General features: G+C 36.0%; 1 long non-coding RNA gene and 1 pseudogene across 1 annotated transcript; one reads left to right on the forward strand and one right to left on the reverse strand.

Moving 5' to 3' along the window:
* The first annotated feature begins 1288 nt into the window (after positions 1 to 1288).
* On the forward strand, positions 1289 to 5106 carry LOC148846246 (ammonium transporter 1 member 2-like; annotated as a pseudogene).
* Positions 5107 to 10114: 5008 nt separating this feature from the next.
* On the reverse strand, positions 10115 to 15331 carry LOC148846247 (uncharacterized). Its single transcript, XR_016102358.1, has 4 exons — positions 14979 to 15331; positions 14745 to 14826; positions 13583 to 13722; positions 10115 to 10476 (listed from the first exon to the last, which is right to left on the reverse strand). It is a non-coding gene; the product is annotated as an uncharacterized LOC148846247 (long non-coding RNA).
* Positions 15332 to 15920: the final 589 nt, after the last annotated feature.

The following is a 15920-nucleotide window of genomic DNA, read 5'->3' on the forward strand; positions in this document are numbered from 1 at the left end:
CTAGAACATGTCTTCTAACATGGTCAAATTATAAATTCATCATTACAATTTGTTTCATGAAATTAATTTAACCAAGACACATCTTACAAAAAAAATTACTATAGATGTTATATTTAGATTAATACCATTTCTTAAATTGTATTTAATTTATTTCATAAAACCACTGCATACTAATTTCTTTTATTATGATCATACAGAATTTAAGTAATTATCTAACATGCAAGAAAAAGAAAAATGCGTGTACATCAATTGCTTAAACACAGAAGAAGTTGAATTGACTATAAAAGTATTAGTATTACATCGAGGGAACATTGAAACTTAAAATAACCAATGGGGAAGTAGAAAAAGACTAAATTTTATACTACTTGATGATGAGGTATGCAAAAATCATTACTCCTCTATTATCTTGAATATAACATATTTTCAACCAATAATTATTATCTTATATTGCAGGGAACACAAATTCTAGAAGTATTATTTTACTTCATTAGTAATGATCAATTGAAAACATCAATCCATTGTACAAAAATGTACATAAAAGTTATGAACTTTGCATTAATAAGTCAACAACAATTATAGAAGCAGAAGTTGAAGTGAGTATATCCAAGATAAATTATAAATTCAATGAGCTTAAGGACATAAATAAGTACATTAATACTAAGGAATCAATTGGAAAGTCAACATTAATGTCATCATAATATTATCAAAGAAACTAAATAAAAATATACCTTCTTATTAACCTCATATTTTTTTTGTTTCTATGAAGTGAGAAATCACTATAGCCAATGTTTGTACTATTTAAAAAAGTTTTAAATCATATTATCATTTAAAAAAAATAAGTCACTAACTAATATTCTTTAAACATTTTTTATAGTTCAACTCTTGTGATGTTGACTTTATGGGGAGATTATGCAAAAGACCAAGGTGACCAACTTAAGGAAGTACTTCCACAAAAGCCAATAATAGCATTTACATCTTTGATTGCAATACAATATGTAGGTATTATATCAACTCATTTATACTAAAATATTTTTAAATATATTGTATTAACATTAATAACTTTCAACTTCAACAAAGGTGGCTCACTTTCCACAATATTAGTTACAACAATGCAAATCAATCCATCTATTCTTGAAGCAAATGAAATAAAAAATTGTAAGTACTCATAATTTTTAAAAAATGCATAAATTAATTCTATAATTTAAAATAAATATTGAAAATTTGTAGGTTTCAAAACATATATGCTACTCAAAATACTAGTTTTTCATTTGAAAAAACAACTTTACAAATGCAATCAGAGAAAGTGGAGATAAAAGATATGATAGAACGACCATCATTCAAGGTAAGCAAAATAGTAGCTTCTAATCATTATTATAACATATTACTTTAATATACCATTTTCACATAAATATATTATTTGATTAAAGCGATTATCACAAATATTTTAAATGTAGATGGACCATGGAATAATGCATACAATGATTGCAACAAGAAAATTGACCTGGCAGCAATATGAGCATATTGTGGCAAATGCAAGAATGAAAATGTGAAATATTCTGAAAAGTAAGCAATATAACAAAAAAAACAACTTCAAACAATGTCATCATAAATCATTTACTAAAACTTTTTATAAATATATCACACAGATATATGCTTAGAATGAACATATTGCATGGCATTGGAAAGGCGACGGTCACATTATTTGAGGCAACTAAGGACATAATTGGGTACCCAGTTGATGACAAGCTTAAAGACAAGTAAGAATTATAAATAAATTATGTATTACCAAAATTTTAATTTTAACATACATATGTAAACTAATGTGACTTGTACAAATTTGCAGGACCAACATGACAATCAATTCATAAAAAATATACAACAGTTAAAAGGAAAAGTCAATGTCTTCCTTATTTGAGTTGACAAAAGAAGTAATCACATACACAACTTTGGCAAAGTCATAGCAATTGATATGTTAAAAAAATGATAGCTCACAAACAAGTTGGATACAAGATGTAGATTCGACAAAGGAGAGCAAGATTGAACAAAAAGATTAGCACATGATGACTTTAGTGCCTTTTTTAATATACTAAAACTTTTTTTCCACCAATTTTTACACTTCTAAATTTATATTTCTTTACAAATTCTAAATTTTCTTTATAACTTACATACATCAACTTCAATCTTTTTCTATCACATAGTTGATATTTTATTTTCAACAAGAACATATTACCCATGTGCAACGCACGTGCACCCTACATATATTGGTTCCAATTATTACAAGTTGGTATATGATATATCAGCCCCCAAGAGGAACTAATATTGTCTAAGGCTCTACCTGAATTTATCTTAACAAAGCATATTCATTGCACCTCATTCACAAATTAAATTGATTTGCATTTATAAAATAAATAATAAACTCAAATTAAATATATGGAATAAATAATGAATGTCAAACAAAATAAAATATAGGTGTGGTTGCTACTATACGGGGTCATTCGCTAGTATAAAAGGAAAATTGGTTTTTTCATAGTTACCTTCATGTGGAATTCTGTGTGGCTCTCTAAGTTATCAGAACCAAACATCTGTGTTCCAAAGTTGACCTCTATATATTCTCCTTTGAACTTTTTTTAAGGGTAAATTAAAAGACCCCCTTATACTATGGGGTCTGTAATAAAGACCCCCTGTACTTTGTTTTGCGACAAAAACCCCCCTGTACTATGACCATGAAACAAAGACCCCCCTTCACTGTTAAGTCAGATGATAGAATGCATTAAGTTATCAAAATATCCTACTAAATTTTTTCTATTTTCTTTTTTTGCCCTTTTCTCTTAAAACCTATTTAACCTATTGTTTTCCCTTTCTTCTCTTCTTTAACTCTCCCTCAGTCCTCTCTTATTCTTTCCTCTCTCTCAACTCTCCTAAATGAAAGGACAGAGGAAATCCATTTATCATCTTCCCTATCTTCTCTTCTCCATTAGAGCCAAGAACACTATGAACATAATGCTTACCAACGTACTCATCGTGGCCGCTGGGAGTCTATTTTACTATCTCTTTGGGTTCACCTTTGTCTTTGGTTCTCCTTCCAACGGCTTCATCGGCCATCACTTCTTAGGCATGAAGGTGTTCCCGTCAGAGTTGTTCGATTATAGTAACTTCCTGTGTTAATGGGCTTTTGCCATCGCTGCTGTAGGGATCCCTAGTGGCTCTATAAGGGAGATAAACCTAATTCGTCGCTTACCTCATTTCCTCGATTGGACTGCAGTGACCACAACTTTGGCCGATTGCACGGCTGCGCTGACCACTCTGTTCAGGAAAAGGTTGATTTCAGGACACTGAAACATTACCGATATGTGCAATGGATTGCTTGGTGGGTTCACGGCAATCACCTCTAGTTGCTCAGTGGTGGAGCCATGGGCTGCTATTGTCTGTGATTTTGTTGCCTCATGGGTCTTGATTGGATGCAACAAGCTTGCTAAGAAGTTCAAATATGATGACCCACTAGAGGCTGTGCAATTGCACGACGGCTGTGGAAGTTGTGGTCTTATATTCACGGGCTTGCTTTCAAGGGGCATATATGTGCAGGAGGTATACCAGGCCACGGGGAGGCCATATGAGTTGTTCATGGGAGGAGGTGGAAAGCTCTTAGCTGCTCAAATTATCCAGATTTTTACGATTGTTGGGTGGGTGAGTGCCACCATGGGTCCTCTGTTTTATGTGTTAAATAAGATGAATTTGTTGAGGATGTCGGCTGAGGATGAGATGGTCGGAATGGGACCTCTGTTTTATACCATGATGAAGATGAACAGTCGTAGAACCAAGGACGTTTAATGATGAGAAGAATAGAACCAGCTAATGGCACTCCCACTGCTAATCGAAGTCCATCACAAGCTGTGTGGTCATCTGCCGCTCTTGGTGCAAATCCCAACCTCTAGAACCTTTGTCATAACGATAGGTGAGTGCCACCATGGGTCCTCTGTCTTATGTGTCAAATAAGTGAATTTGCTAAGAATATCGGCTGAGGATGAGATGGCCAGAATGGATATGACCTGGCACGGTGGCTTTGCATATGTATACCATGATGAAGATGAACAACCACAGAAGCAGGGGGGTTTAATGATGAGAAGAATAGAAACAGTTAATGGCACTCCCGCTGCTAATCAAAGTCCATCACAAATTGTGTAATCATCTGCCGCTCTCGGTGCAAATCCCAACCTCCAGAACCTTCGTCGTATCAGCTATGGCGCTCCGGGAATGCCCAAAACCTATCATGCTGCAATTTCACAATGGTAGAATCCGACTGCATGTGAGGATGGGTTGAAAGTTTTGAACTGGTTAGGGAAGTAGGCAAATGGAGAGAGAGAGAGAGAGAGAGGTCAGGATCTGAAGAAAGCAATAATGGAGAGACAGATCGAGATTGAATTAAATGGGTTCAATCCCGACGTTGTTAAGGGGAAGGGCAAGAAGAGAGATCGGGGGAGAGAGAGGAGAAAGGGAGAGAGAGAGAGAAATGTGAAGGAATGGAAGGGTAGTATCGGAAGGTCAAGGAAGATGAATAGTGTTTTCTCATCTAATTATCACAAGGGTAGTATGGGGATTAAAAAATATTGCAATGGCCTTTTTGAACGAAAGGCTAATGGAAGGGGGTTTTTGTCTCATGGTCATAGTACAGGGGGTCTTTGTCGCAAAACAAAGTATAGGGGGTCTTTGTCATAGACCCCATAATACAAGGGGGTCTTTGTAATTTACCCTTTTTTAAGCCTGATGAGGCAAATTCATTAGTCATATGCTCTGGTTATAGTCTTTAATACAAGAGAGTGAAAAGGAGGAACAGAGAGTCCAGTTCTAAGTTTGAGAAACAGATAAAGCAAAACGAATTTATTAGACCTGGGAGTAGAATGAACTGAGCACTGAGAGGTTTGGTTCAAGTAAACTCAATAATCAGAAATCACATTTTGTAGTCGCCAAGGAGGAGATTTGTCAATCTCCAACAAAGCTTCAACAATTTAAAGTGCATCTGCAATAATGATACGTCTTATCCTATTTAGGATTACATCTAATCCTATCCTAGATTAAATAGAATTCATTCTTGTATATCCTATTATTGTAATCTATAAATAAAGAAGAAAGAGTCAAATACATTATTAGACCATCATTCAAATCCCTCTCTCTTTATTGTTCTCATATGGTATCAGAGCCATAAAGCAATTGATTCAAGATTCTCATCATGTCTTCCACTATGTTTACCAACTCGATCAACCAATTAAATTTCGGAGCATTAGGGAACCATATTCCCCAACTGATTTTGGTCCGGTTGGATGGATCCAACTACATTGTATGGAATTTTCAGGTTGAGAACGCTCTTTTGAGCCATGACCTCCTCGGCCATGTTGATGGGACAACTCCTTGTCCACCTCGTTCTATGGTAACCATAGCCACTTCAGGATGTTCAACTTCGATGACAAAACCCTATACACAATGGGTCAAGTAGGACCGTTACATCTTCAGTAGGCTTTTATTCTCTTTGATAGAAGCAGCACTGGCACAGGTCGTAGGAAGCAAAACAAGCAGAGAAGTCTGGGTAACTCTTGAAAACCTTTATTCTCCTCGAGAAACAGTTAGTGTTATTGGCCTCAGGAATGAAATTGGAGCGTTACGGAAAAATGATCTCTCCATGACTTATTATCTCCAAAAACTCAAGGTATTTAGTGATAAGCTAGCTATAATCAACGAGCCTCTGACAAACTCACAGTTAATTCATCATACCCTAAATGGTCTTGGTCCAGATTATGATGCTTTTTCTACAGCAATCATTACCCGAATAGATGAGCTATCCTTTGCCATCTTACAAGGTATGCTTCCAACTCATAAGAATCGTTTGCTTCATTCAGTAACTACATCTACACATGCTATCTCTCCTTTTGTGGATCTTGCCTCCAAAAGCAAGGGTTCCAAAAAATATAATAGACTTGATCTACCACAAACGGGTAATGGCTCTTCTATGCCCTCCAAATACAACAATAATCCTTGCCAAATTTTTTGAGGATGAAATCACTCTACTAGGTACTGTCGAAAACTCTTTGCACATATTAACAGTCTAAAGAACCCTAAACGACCACAACCTCTGGTGTTTACGCCTGCATTAGGGCGTGAAAAGCAGAATACAGATATTTGGTTTCTTGATTCTGGTGTGACACATCATCTTACTTTGGATCTGAACAAACTGCAAATACACTCTGACTATGATGGTTCAGATCGTATCTCCATTGGCAACGGTTCAAGTTTGTCGATTGCTCATTCTGGCTCTTCTATTGTTTTTGCTTTATCTTCCAAATCATTGGTTATGAATAATATTCTCCATGTTCCCTAGATTTCTTTCAATCTCTTATCTGTGGCATGGTTTTCTGTTGATAACAATGTCTATTTTGAATTTCATCTCATGAATTTTTTGTGAAGGATGGATGCACCGAGATGATACTTCTTCAAAGGTCGATTGAGGGTGGTCTATATCATCTGCATCTTCCAATCAAGTTATCAACTGTGGTTTCGTCTCCTACTACATTTGTAGGTACTCATGCTAGTCTTGAGATTTGGCATCATCAACTAAGTCACCCTGCTCTCAAAATGACTTAACAAACTATTTCTTCTTTGCATCTACCAGTAGCTTCTAGTACTAGTTTAAATTTTTTCTCAGCTTGCTCAATTGTTAAGAGTCGTGTACTTCCCTTTTTCCAGAAATCATGCTATTAGTAATTCTCCCTTAGAATTAATTCACTGTGATTTATGGGGACCCTCTCCAATGACCTCTGCTTCCTACTTCTAACTCATACTGATGAGTACAATGCTTTACTTCATACTAACACATGGACCCTCGTTCCGCCTCCACCTAATAAAAGTATTATTGGCAACAAATGAGTTTTTAAAATCAAACATAAACCTGATGGTTCAGTTGAATGCTTCAAAGTCTGTCTTGTTACTAAAGGCTACTTTCAAGAAGCTGGCATTAATTATGATCAGACATTCAGCCCTGTGGTTAAACCAACTACAATTCGCATAGTCTTATCTCTTGCGGTTTCCTTTAATTGGGATGTTCGCTAGTTGGATGTTAGCAATGCCTTCTTACATAGTAATATTTCAGAAGAAATATATATGAATCAACCGGTTGAATTTGTTGACCCCAGATTTTCAACACATTTTGTCATCTCCATTGATCCTTATATGGTCTGAAACAGGCCCCACGTGCATGGTTTACAAGGCTACGGGATTCACTTCTATCCCTAGGGTTTCTTGAATCTAGAGCCGATGCCTCCTTGTTTATATCTTGCTCTACATTTGGTATTGTTTTGGTTCTTGTTTATGTGGACAATATCATCATCACAAAATCCTCTCCCTTGGCCATTAGCTCTCTAATTCATCATCTTGCTTTTTAGTTTTTTCTTCATGATTTGGGCCCCGCACATTATTTTCTTGGCATTGAACTTCACAGATCGTCCAATGGTTTTCATCTGTCTCAACACATGTATATTGAAGATTTTTTGCATAGAGCCAACTCCATGATGTAAAACTGCTCTCCACTCCTATGTCTGCCTCCACTCGGCTCACAAATTTAGAAGGGGAGCCTCTCACCGATCCTACTTTACATCGTAGTATTGTCGGTGCTCTTTACTATATGACTATTACTCATCTAGAAATTGCATTTGCAGTCAACAAGGTATGTTAGTTCATGCAAACTCCCACTACCGTCCACTGGGCTGCTGCAAAAAGGATCCTTCGATACCTCAAAGGATCAATTATTTATGGTATGCTTCTTCAACCAACCATGTTGTACATTCTCTTACTGCTTACTCTGATGTTGATTGGGGAAGCTGTCCCATGGATCACCACTCTCAAAGTGGTTATTGTGTGTTCTTTGGCTCTAATCTAATTTCTTGGAGTTCCAAAAAGAAACAAACTGTGACTCGATCGAGCACTGAGTCAAAATATCATAGTTTGGCTTCTACGACTACTAAGGTTCTATGGCTTCATATGCTCCTCCAAAAATTAGGTATCTCCCTCTCTGCAACTCCTTTAATATGGTGTGACAACATGGGGGCTAAATTTCTTGCTACTAATCCTACACTTCACTCTCGCTCTAAATACATAAAGTTGGATATTCATTTGATACTAGAAAAGGTTGTAGCTAAACTTCTTGATGCTTGGTTCATCCCCTCGGCTGATCAATTAGCAGATATTCTCACAAAGCCCCTAGGTTTACAACAATTTGTAGTTCTTTATCACAAGCTCACCATTTCTTCCCCGGCTGTACTTGAGGGGGGGTCAGAAACAATGATACATGCATGGCCCATGCACGTATTAATCATCTTTGTAGATAACCCTTATCCTAGTAATAATTATCTCTGTAGATTATCTTTGTAAAGGATAACTCTTATCCTAGAAAGATAAGTCTTATTCTATTTAGGATTACATCTAATCCTATCCTAGATCAAATAGAATTCATTCTTGTATATCCTATTATTGTAATCTATAAATAAAGAAGAAACAGTCAAATATATTATTTGGCCATCACTCAAATCCCTCTCTCTATTGTTCTCATAGCATCCTCCTCAATTTGTACCAAATTCAACACAAGTTCTAGGATGAATTTCAAAGCTTCAAGTAATGTCAAAGCCTCTGCTTTAACAGCAGAGCACCTTGAAATTTTTTTGCTAGTGCAGATCTCACCGGGAGCAAGTTATGAATCTCACGCCAAATGAATAAATGTAAACGAGGTGATAGATTTTTGATATGCCAAAATTGTTTCCAAGTAATACTCCCAAAAGCAGGTAGACTAGTGGTGGGCTGACCTTGAAGATGTAACGCTCTATAGGCTGTAGCTGTGGTTAAATCTCCCGAGGTATTTTTGGTCCACACTAAACAAGCATCTTTTGGGAGGTGAATCTGTTTAATAGCATTGATTTCACCCACTATATAATTTTGTCCAAATACACTAATTCTCCACTCGTGAGTGTATCTATTAGGTGGGTGACCCTGGTACATTGGGTATTATGAGCCATCATTGCATCCATTACTGAATTTGAAAAACTTGGTATCCATGGATCAGACTTTGTATAATAATCCATCCATTGCCTACTACCCAAAGTGCCCCCATACACAAATCATATTGACATTTCACCATAGTATGCCAAACCAATGAAGTGTTTTTCTTGTATTTTCCCGTCTAGAATGTATCACCATAGCTAAGGGTTCATTTGGCAAGTCTTTTTGAGAAGATCTTGTAGTTCTGATAGTCCATAGATGCATTGAGCTTTTGGCATAAGATCTAGGCAGCCCGAATATCGTTTGGCAGACGTGCATCTTTCCGTATGTTGTTTTGGGTCTTTCCGCGTGAAATTAAAATACGGAAGACACGGGAAGCTTCATTTGGAGCTTCCCGAAATCAGCCCAAAATGGGCTTCCCACGCCTTTTCGATGCCCCATCTTTTGGCGATGAGATCTTCCACTTGTCAAACAGTAATAGACCAACTTTCAGTCTTCCCGGCTTGTAAGTAGCCAAAAAAACCGTACAGAAAGACATACCAAACAGGGCCTATGATATTTAGCCCATAAGGTTTGGGCCCATAAAGCATTGGTCTTTAAGAATCTCCAACATAACCTCATAAGTAAAGCTCTGTTTTGTAGTAAGACATTTTTAAGGCCAAGCCCACCCTCTTCCTTATTCATGAAATGTTCTCTCAAAAGCCAATTTAAAAGTTGAACAAGTTCAGCAACAAATTAAGGGTGTGTTTGGTTCGCAGACATGACTGGAATCGGAATCGGAATCAGAACCACCTATTCCTGGCATTTGTTTGGTTCAGTTAGGAATCGGAATCAGATTTCAATTGTTGCTGTTTGGTTCAACTAGAATCTGGAATTGGAATCAGCCAAAGTTTCCAATTCTGCCCCTGTTAAGAACCACAAAATCATCCACTAATTATATATTTTCAACATATACACACATTGGAAACCTGTTACCAAGTGCATATATAGAGAAAATATGAAAAAAAAAAAAAAAAGAAAAGCACATAAACAAACAAAAATCCAAAAAATCATTCTCCATAAAAATGAAAAGAAAAATACATAAATAAACAAAAATCTCTCATAACGGTGGAAATATTACTAGTACAACATGAATGTTTAAAAACAAAAATCTTGCATCTATAATACAATGCCACTCCTACAATTCATCTTCTACAATTGAACTTCAGCTTAAAAGGTTAGAATTTGGTTGTAATTTGGTGATTGATGAATAAATCCTAACCTTCTAGCATCTGAACCCATATTTTTTACAGTGAGTTCCATCTGAACCATCTAACCTCATGAACCAATTATGGGGTGAGATAAGTAAGAAAGTGTATAAACTGAAAGACGCATCTGGGTTCCATGATTTTCACTTCTAAATCCGAAGTCAAGATTAAGAGCAATCCCTTGAGCGAACATTTTCTGCAACACTAAACCAACTTAGCTTGCACAAACAAATTATACGAACCAAAGGAACCTACCAATTAGACATGTATACATCAACCATCAAAGCAAAAATTGAATGGACCATACAACCAACAAAACAAATAGAAAAACATCATGTAGAAAAGGGCATCTTACCAGCATGTCTGTAACAATTTATCAAACAATTCAATGTTCTTCTCGTAAAACTAGGCCATTCACAATGAAACTTCCTACTCCATCCAGTAACAAAATCTTAGACGGGTTCAAGCTTAGTCCAGAATTCAACTAGGCTGATCATTGGCTAATGTTACTCCATTGATTGGTCGGTTTATAAATTCAACTAGGCTGTTTGATTTTTAAGGTTCTATCTGGTTTTTGGTACAGATAGGATAAAAGATTAGACTGAATTACTAAATACTGTTGGGAAGTGTGAACCATCCTTTTGGGGCTAAAAACAATGTCTCTGTCTCTGAAAATTGCTGTGAAAAAGTTGTTATGGTACAAGATAACAGTGAACCAAGTTTATCGTATTGCATATTATTGATAGAACCAAGCCTATTGTATCATATTGAAATGAATGTAAAGCATTGAAAGAAGTCAAAGAAATGAGGCCCAGACTTCTATTTGTAGTATTTGATTATAAATATGCATGGCAGTTGGGGATATTGCAAATGTGCATGAGTTGGCTGATATTTTGGGTTGCAAAGTAGGATGTTTGCCTTCAAAATACTTGGGTTTTCCATTAGGGACTGTGTACATCAAAAGCCATTTGAAACCCAATTCTAGAGAGGATGGACTTGAAGCTGGCTGCTTGGAAAGCTTGGTATCTTTCTAAAGGAATTAAGGTGACTTTAATAAAATGTGTTGGCAAGCATTCCAGCTTATTATATGTCCATGTACTCGATCCCCTCACAGATTGAATGGAAAATGAGACCTATGTGGAATGGTAGGAAGGGCTCAACCAAATATCATTTGATGAACTGGGATCAGGTTTGTAAGCCACTGTCGAATGGAGGCTTAGGAATCAGGAAGGTAAATCTCTTTAACAAGGCGCTTTTGGGAAGATGGTTTTGGAGGTTCTCTACAGAACCCAAAATTGTTTGGAGGAAGGTCATAACTGAGAAGTATGGAATAAGCAGTAATGGCTAGGAGCCTAGGATGCAAAAAATTCTCAATTATCCTAAGGGTGTGGGGTGTGGAAAGGCTTCCAGCCTAGGGTCTTGGGGTCTCAATTAAGATCTATTAGTATATTTGAGATGTAATATGCTGAGAGGCTGTTCTCAGCCTTTGCTCCCTTTTGGGAGTTTCTTTGTATGGTTCTGAATTCTATCAATAAATTTACCTTACCTTTTTCAAAAAAAAAAAAAAAAACCGAAAGGTGCGGGGCGTGGAAAGGTATTTCTAGAGCTTTTAGTAGTTTCAATGAAGGTAAAGATCAGACTGGGAGATAGAAGGAAGTTATGGTTCTGGACGGACCTTTGGTGTGGTGAATTGGCATAAAGGACAGGTTTCCAACCTTGTTTAATGTTGCTGAAAACAAAATGGCCTGGGTGGCTGAATCCTATGAGGTGTCTGGAAACATGATCACATGGACTCCTTCCTTCAGAAGGCACTTCAATGATTGGGAACTTGATTTGATGGCTTACCTCTTAGCTCTACTACAAAATTAGGACTCAAATCTGAATTTACAAGATTCAAGATGCTAGAAATGGATGTCCTCAGGGGAATTTTCTGTTAAATTCTTCTATAAAGGCTTAGTTGGAGCTAAGGGATCAGTGCCCTATTTTGGCTGTTTGGGAAACTTCTATCCCTTCAAAAGTGAAATTCTTCACATGGGTAGTTTGGAGAAGTGTTTGACTAAAGAAATGTTAGTAAGGGGTTCAATGTTCAAGACAGCTTGTGTGTGCTTTGTAATGCTGAGGAAGAATCAGTTAGCCATCTGTTCTTGCATTGCAGGTTTAGTACTGTTGTGTGGCTTCATTTTATCAGGGCACTCAATCTGCAATGGCGTTTCCCATTTTCAGTTATCTCTTACAAGAATGAAGTTTCTCGTATATGTCTAAAAAAGAGAAACTTTGTTGACCAGTTACCCCCTAGCAATTATGTGAGCCATTTGGAATAAAAGAAACAATAGAATTTTTTAACAGAAGTCAACACCAGAAGCAGGGGTGATAAATTGGTCATCATCATCATCCATGCCTTATTCCTAAAAATAGTTGATAATAAGGGGTTCCCAGAACATTTATCAATGAAATTCCTGTAACTATAAAATTTAGACAAATACTTGCAATACTCTGCCAAAAGATTCCATATGTTGATAATAAGGGAAATATCGAAAAAAGGAGATTTAGAAGATAAGAATTTAAATGTTCATGAAGAATTTTGACCTTAAGCACATTTGTTTGAAAAAAGGAGATTTAGAAGATAAGAATTTAAATGTTCATGGAGAATTTTGACCTTAAGCACATTTGTTTGAATATTATTTCGCATGTCTATCCATCCTACATTACCATAATGAGCACTTTTATTCCTTGGTCTTTTTTGAGAGTACTTTTTTGTTAGTTTGTTAGCATTAACCATGTCTATGTAATCTTTCCTCATTTTTACTTCAAGGTTCCAATGTTCCATAGTAAGAAAGACATTTTCCATCACTTTCACGCAACAATAAATATTTAATGTAAAACTGAGGCACTGGATAATGTTGTATTGTGACTATTGTCCATGGCAGTATCGCCTAGCATATTTATTGGCAGTATTGTATCACATTCCTGTGGTATCTCAAGTAGCTACTTGGTTAACCATATTTGATTGGTTTAAATAACAAACTCTGCAACTATAACATAGACAATCAGTGAAATTATCTTAATAAAATATTCATTGTTTTATAGTCTTTCACCCAACAACAAGTAATCAATATTTTTTTGGTAAAATTCCATATTGCACACTTTATTTGTTTTCATATTTTTATGAAAAATGTAAAGCAAGAATCAAACTATATTTCTGAAAGAAAGGATAACAATATACAAGTATAGCCAATAGAAAGATCATACCTTCTTCAACAAATAAAGAAGATTATTTTTCAATTGAATGTATAAGTGAATACCTGAGTGAGAGATTTCCAGTCATTGTTAGCAGAGCCAATATAGACATCTTTATGATCTGACATCCAAACTGTTGCATGGACAATGCCAGATCCCCACCATTTATCAAGCAGCAATGTCACAGCTTCCGCATTTAGCCTCCCTGAAGCGAGATTAGATGATTCATTGGTATAGTCAGGATAAACTCCAGAGTGCTGTAAAATCCCATAACAAATCCAATTCCAAGACAAAGACAGATGAGTTTAGTCACATAATCCAGAAAGGAATTACACAAAGAAACCCATGTCCTTTAGATGATAGGAAATGTTTTCTTCATTCCTGTGGCTTAATTTCTATGCAGGGTATCTGTCACATTTTTTTTGATGAATAACAGGATATCTGTGACATTTGTAGACAAAGATGGAGAGGAGAAGCATATCAAAGTTCCCATTGGAATGTCTATGTTGGAAGCTGCCCATGAGAATGACATAGAACTTGAAGGTGTAAGCAGTCTAAGTGTTTCAAATCATGTTGAAAGCAGTGTTGGTATGGTCTTATTGAAAGCAGGTCTGGGCTAGCAAAGATATTGTTTAAGTTCAACATGGGAAAGAAAAAGAATTTCAGGGCACAATACAATTGTAACCTCATGTATATCTCATTTTCTTTTTACAAAAAATATATTATTTCAGTTCAGTCATTGTCACAATAATTTACAATGAGAGCATCAAATGGATAGAATTGGTATTCCTAATCCGAATTTGATAGGTTGAAATTTTGGATTTATATTTTCAATGGAATTTATATTGAATTGAAATTAAATATTGAAAACATTAATAAATTGGAACGAAAATTACTTTGGTATTGCATATGATGATAAACAAACTTGAATCTCAGAGTCTTTATTAGAAATACAAGTTTCATCTTCATCCTATGTAAGTTTTGTAAGAAGCACGACAAATTTTATTTTCAGGAAATTAAAAAACCTGTTTGAGCCAAAGTGTCACAACATGAACTTATTGAAGACGTTTGTTAGAACAACCAAAATATAATTGCACCCACCTATCTATATACAGCTGTATATTTAGTAGTATTGAGCAAAACAACCGTGCGTCACCATTTTGCTTATCCTAATAATATCAATCGTGAGTTTTAATCAATAGATTATCAATTATGAACTATACTCACCGATTGCCTGGATTGACTGGTGTGAAAAACTAGTTATGGTAGCAGTGAAGAAGTAGATCGATCCCAATAGAATAGAGGAGATCTGCAAAACATAAAACCATATTTCAGTTAGTGAAAAAAAAAAAAAAAAGAAGGAAGAAGAAGGAGGAAGAGGAGGGGAGAAAGCAGAGCATGGGCGGTGGATTTCGAAGAAGAATAAGAAGAGGAGGAAAGGAGAGAGAGATCCATGATGACCTGGCCAGAGTAATACAGGTCGGATCTTCAGAGTTCAGCCGCCGAGCTGCAGAAGGTTTTGAAGGAGGGAGTGACGAGAGGGAGGAAAAAGAAGGTTGCAAACTTGAATCGGGGGTTTGAGGGGTTTTACGGTCATTTTCCTTTTAACCGGCTGGAATGGGAATCCGATTACTGGGAGTGGGTTGGGAATGACCATTCCCTTATTCCCTCAGATGAGAGATTGCCATTACGCTTGAAATGGGAATCGGATTTGGATTCCACCCAACCAAACATTTAGAATTTCCGGACCCTTATTCCTGCGAATCAAATAGACCCTTAGGTATATACTTCGAGACAGTTATGCCAAATAAATGAAGGAAAAAGGAGGTACATATCTGCTATTATACCCAGAAGCTGTTCCCACCTCCCTTATTCACGTACGAGACATTATTGCTAGGCATTGGGAATATTCCTTTATTCATGAAATGTTCTTAATACATGGCAGTCGTGTTGTGTGGATGGACATGTGGGAACAGTTTGGGATTATGGGCGTAGCAGATTAGAGTGCAACCAAATTCATTAAGGCTCAATTTGGAAGGAACAAATGTAAATTTGTAGAATGTAAAACCTTATATTTTGTATTATTTTGCATATATTTGTATTATATATATTTGTATTTGTATTCTTAAGGTTCAGTTTGAAAAGAGTACAAATACAAATTTGTGGAGTACAAAACCTAATATTTTATATTATTTTATATATATTTGTATATATTTGTACTATATATTGTATTTATACTCCTTTCAAAATGAGTCTAAGGCTGTGTTTGATTGTAATGCAAATAAATTTGCACTGATGCAAAATCATGGCAGTGCAAATGATTTTAGTGTAAATTCTGACGTATTTTGTTTCAAATTTTAGCTTATTTTGTTTGATTGCAGTATATATAAGTAAATTAGGACA

Source organism: Nelumbo lutea, chromosome 7 (assembly GCF_056320005.1).
Source record: "Nelumbo lutea isolate HS-2025 chromosome 7, American lotus-T2T, whole genome shotgun sequence".
Classification (NCBI taxonomy): Eukaryota; Viridiplantae; Streptophyta; class Magnoliopsida; order Proteales; family Nelumbonaceae; genus Nelumbo; species Nelumbo lutea.